Source organism: Triticum aestivum, chromosome 3B (assembly GCF_018294505.1).
Source record: "Triticum aestivum cultivar Chinese Spring chromosome 3B, IWGSC CS RefSeq v2.1, whole genome shotgun sequence".
Taxonomy (NCBI): Eukaryota; Viridiplantae; Streptophyta; class Magnoliopsida; order Poales; family Poaceae; genus Triticum; species Triticum aestivum.
In genome coordinates, this window is record NC_057801.1 from 714,583,751 (window position 1) to 714,588,629 (window position 4,879).

A 4,879-nucleotide genomic window follows, 5' to 3' on the forward strand; every position below is an offset into this window, starting at 1 on the left:
GCGCCCTCGCGCCCGCCGCCGCGTCCGCGGGGACGAGGCAGAGCGGGACGGGACGGGGCGGCGGGCGCAGGGCGAGTGCGGCGCCGAGGCAGAGCGGGATTGGGAGCGCGGGCGTGCGCGGGCGGGTCGGCGGCAATCGTGGAACGGGCCGGGGCGCGCAGGCGCGGGCACAAGCGGGCGGGGCGGCGGCGAGCGCGGGACGGGGCGCGGTGCGGGCGCGGGCGCAGGCCAGGCCGGCGCGGCTCGCGCGGGCGCGCGTGGGGCGGGGCACGCACGCACTGGCGAGCGCGAGGCTGCGGGGCGGCCCGGGAGCTCGGGGTGGGCGCGCTCCAGCGAGCGCGGAGCTGCGGGGCGGCCGAGGAGCTTGGGGCGGCGAGCGCGGGGCTGCCTGGAAGCTGGACAAGCGCGGGATGGGTCAGGAGCTCGGGGCGGGGCACGCTCCGATGAGGCAGGGCGCGGCGGCAAAGCGGAGCAGCTCGGCACGGGCAGGGCATGTCCGTTTGCGGTAAATTGCCTTCTGCGTTGGGCGTAGATGCTTTTGTTCGCCTATCCGTCGTCGGACGTCCACCAAATCGCACCTAAATGGACAGAAACGGACGTCCGTTTGAAGCGGTGCGGTGGAGTTGGCCTCAGCCTCGTCGCAGCCGAGCGATGCTCCGTCTCCGTCTCCTCTTGAACGCCTCGTGATCCGTGCATGTTTTTCGAGGCGATCGCGCCACCGGCGACGTCACCGGCTCTCTCGATCGGCGTCTCCTCTATGTAAATGCATGCCTTCCGTGTCGTTGTGCCTCTGCAGTGTGTGGCGTGGGGCCGGGATTAACAGGATCATTTGTCCTGCTTGTCCGTCAATCCATGGCGTCCGTGCGTGCGCGCCTCATTGTCGTCGATTTGGCATGTTCCGTACCCGTTTCCTCGATCAGAGGCATTGTTGAAGGGATCCTCCTCTTTATCATCATCATACTTAGGGGGTGTTTGTTTCCAGGAACTTTTTTGTGTAGGGACTAGAAAAAATCCTTTTTAAAGATTTTTTTTACCAAAAGGAAGAGACTTTTTAGGGACTAAACTAGGTATTTGAAACTAAATGAAGAAGACTCTCAAAGAGAGTCTTTTGGGACTTTTTCAACAATGCCCCTCCATGCATCTATTGACCCGCCACCCCATGGTGTTGTTTGATTGTTATTGTTCTATATACTAGGGGCAACATGGTCATTTAATAACCTTTAAAAAGGGAGTAGGGACTTTTTAGTCGCTGGAAACAAACAGGGAGGGACTTTTTAGGGACTAGAAACTTTTTAGTTGGGATAAGAAAAAATCCTAAGACTTATGAATCAAACAGGGCTTTACTGTCCTCTGCCAATTTTTGACCGGATGACTATACTGGGGCGACTATACTGTACAATTCTTGACAATTTTAAACGTGTTTCAGTGCTTGTTCGGATGCCCCTAGGGTGGCTGCATGCAACATCGTTTTGGGCTTTTGGCCACAATTTTTGACTGATCTGACTAGTACGTACGTGATGGATACTGAAAAGAAATAGACATCGGTGTGTGTGGCCTCACCAGCCACTAAACTCGTCGAGTTTCCGAGCAGATTGCGCCGATAATTTGACGCATCTATATAGGTTGTTGTACAATACTTCAGCATCACTAAATTAGAAGTGAATTTATTGGGTGTATCGAGACAGTCGACCAGAAAAAAGGATGCGTGGGACGTGGTGTTCACTGTACCCGCAGGCAGGCAGAATCAGGGCCGGCTCTATGATTTCGAAGGCCCCAGTGCGAACCCGACCAGTGGGCCCAATAGAGAGAAAAATCCAATTTGATACATGAAAATATAAAATTGCTATACAATCATAAAACTAATTTTTTTTACTAGAATCAAGCATATGTTATTTTTCCTATCTTTGTTCCAAACTAAGATGTCTCCAATTCTTCAATCCCTCGGATGCTAGTAGACTTTTGCCTTTTCCAGATTTAAACAATTTGCAACAAAAGCAGTAGACTTTATTCACGTGTTTAGAGTACACTAACCACCTCCGATCACTGAACTCGCCATTCCTTAACTTTCTTGTGTAGTAATCATATGAAAAATGCCTGCCACTAATTTCATCTTCGGGAAACACAAGATTGTATTCCCTTATAGGTCCTTTTTCAAACAGAATATCTCTTGATTTATTGTCGAGAATATTCCAAGTTCTAGGATCATATATATCAAAAGAAGAACCCTGCTCATCTGCATTTCAAAGATTCTCATGGTCACTAAAATTTTCCGTGTGCTGATCGGCATCATTTTCCGCAGCATTATTTTTTTCGACATGATTTTCCTCAACGGCATTCTTAGTATCATCAGGTTTTTCTTCACCATTTGTGATATATAATTGCTCTGAATTTGTAGCAGCACCAGTCCTCAAGACAAACATATCCATAGCGCCTTCCTGAGATTTAATCAACTTGTCTACTCTTTTCTTGTTGTTTCTTTTCACACAGCCAGATAGATGTTTTTTAGGTAACATGATTATGCTGCAAGTGAGAAACACGAATACAGCATCAGAGATTGAAGATGTTATGTTTTTAGATGAGAAGTTTCAGAATTGAGACCACCGGAAAATATTCGCCTATAGATTAGGATTTATGAATAGATTGATCTGAGAATTATTACCTTCTGAATGATGATCTTGATCAGTTGATCTCTTCCCCGAAGTCTTACCGATTTGATCCCCAAACTCAGCTCTAGGTTCGGTGCGGTGCGCCGGTGTCGGCGTCAGGCGGCGTGCTACTGTGTCGATGCGTCTCCGTACTCCAGTGTCGGTGCGTCTCCCTGGATCCAGGCGAACGACAGGGCAACGTGCGTTGCCTGGGCTTGGTTGGGCAGGCCCTAGTGGTGTTTGCGTGCTGCTTGCTGGGTGGGCTCAGAGCTACCTGGGCTGGACGTTAGTCATTCTTTTTTTCCCACTAATCCGTAATATATAATATATACTGTATATATACTATGGGCCCCCTTTTAGTCTGGGCCCCGGGCCAGTCGCACCTCTCGCACTGGTCCAAAGCCGGCCCTGGGCAGAATCGACACCACAACCTCCGTTCCCTCCCTGGCCTGTCGATCCGTTCATAGATCACGTCATCGCAACACCAAACCCGTGCTACCCTGTCTGATGCGTATAGGTGGCGATAGAGCACACTGTTTGATGTGATCCTCTCTTGTTTTGGGACGATAGCAGCCGTGGCTGATAGGCTCTGGATTTGGTAGTCATGAGCATTTAATTCGGAAGGGAAATGGGCAAGAATTGTCTTTCATGCCTCATGATTATACCCTCATTTCTCCTACGGGAAAAAGAAAGGGATTCATCTTTTGTGCATCTGTTTCTTTATATGGAATGGCTACATGCAAGTCGTCTGGCTTTTATATTTGGATTAGTCGACCATTTCAGACCGTTGGATTAAGATCCTACGACTTCTAACCATTTTTCTTCCTCAGCAGACTGCCGCACGGGCCGCCGGCCCCTGCCACCCGCGGCTGGCGGCGCTCCTGCGACCGCCTCGCGGCCACGCCCTCCCTTGCCACCGACGGTCCTAGGGCCCCCACGTTGAGTCTTCCGGCGAAGCCCCTTTCCCTGAACCCTAAGATAGATAATGAGGTGATGAAGGCGAGCCCTTCCTTCTCCTTCCTCCCCTTCAGCATTCCTCCGGCGAATTGCTTCGAGAATCTCAAAATCGACCGACCCATTGATAAAGTCAGTCGATTGACGTTCAACTAATGTGTCGAAAACGGAAACTTCTAAGACAGATGGTAGTAGTTTCAGACTGTGTCGGACGGATCGCAGTAATCCTCACTCTGAAGTTCTGTATTGTCCTTAAGAAGCTTATAATAAAAAGATAATATCCTTCCGAGGGGTGTTTAGATTTTAGAATGCACAATTCAGCTAGCCTAGCTTGCTTCCACTCGCTGCCTCGTTGGCGTGTCAGGGTCTCATCTCATGGACGGATCGAATTCGCCAGAGCGCGATGTAGATATACTGCTACTTAATAAAGCCGCGCCATGTTCGATTTTTTGTCTAAAAGGACTACCTGCCTAACGGTATTGACAAAAAGAACCACCTCTGAGATGAATTGCCAAAACAGACCAGTCTAGACGTGGCGGCAGGCGCGCCAGCCGACACGTGGCGCCTGCCGCCACATGCGGAGGCGGCAGCCCCTGCCGCCATGATGTGAGGCGGCCGGTGGCCGATTACAGGAAAATTACAACCCGGCGAGCCGTGACGGAAACAGGGGCAGAGCAGGCAGGCCCTGCCGCCATGCAGTCAGGCGGCATGCACTGCTGCCGTGCGCCAGGTCACTTTACTTCACTCCTCGTCGAAATAGACAACGATGGCAAAGTTGCGTGGATACATGCATGCATCAGGATTCGTTCTCTAGCGAGCAAGTGGTCCATTCATCAGGACATACATGCATCAGCAATGGCCCAAAACAAGGTACAGGTGGCCCGGCTCCCGTGCAGCTGCACCATCAGCGCATGCCGCCTAGATGCATGGCGGCAGGGCCCACTTGCCCTGCCCCCGTTCCGTCGTGGCTCGCCGGGTTGTATTTTTCATGTAATCGGCCACCGGCCGCCTCACATCATGGCGGCAGGGGCTGCCGCCTTCGCATGTGGCGGCAGGCGCCACGCGTCAACTGTCACGCCTGCCGCCACGGCTAGGCTGGTCTGTTTTGTCAATTCGTTTGGGAGATGGTCTTTTTTGTCAATACCGTTGGGCAGGTAGTCTTTTGGACAAAAAATCCGCCATGTTCTCGCTGCAAAGCGACACCCAACTTTGCCAGGCACGCAAAGGCTAATTAATCCCTATGCTTTTGAGCTCCGGAGACCGGCAAAAGAAGGCGAGTT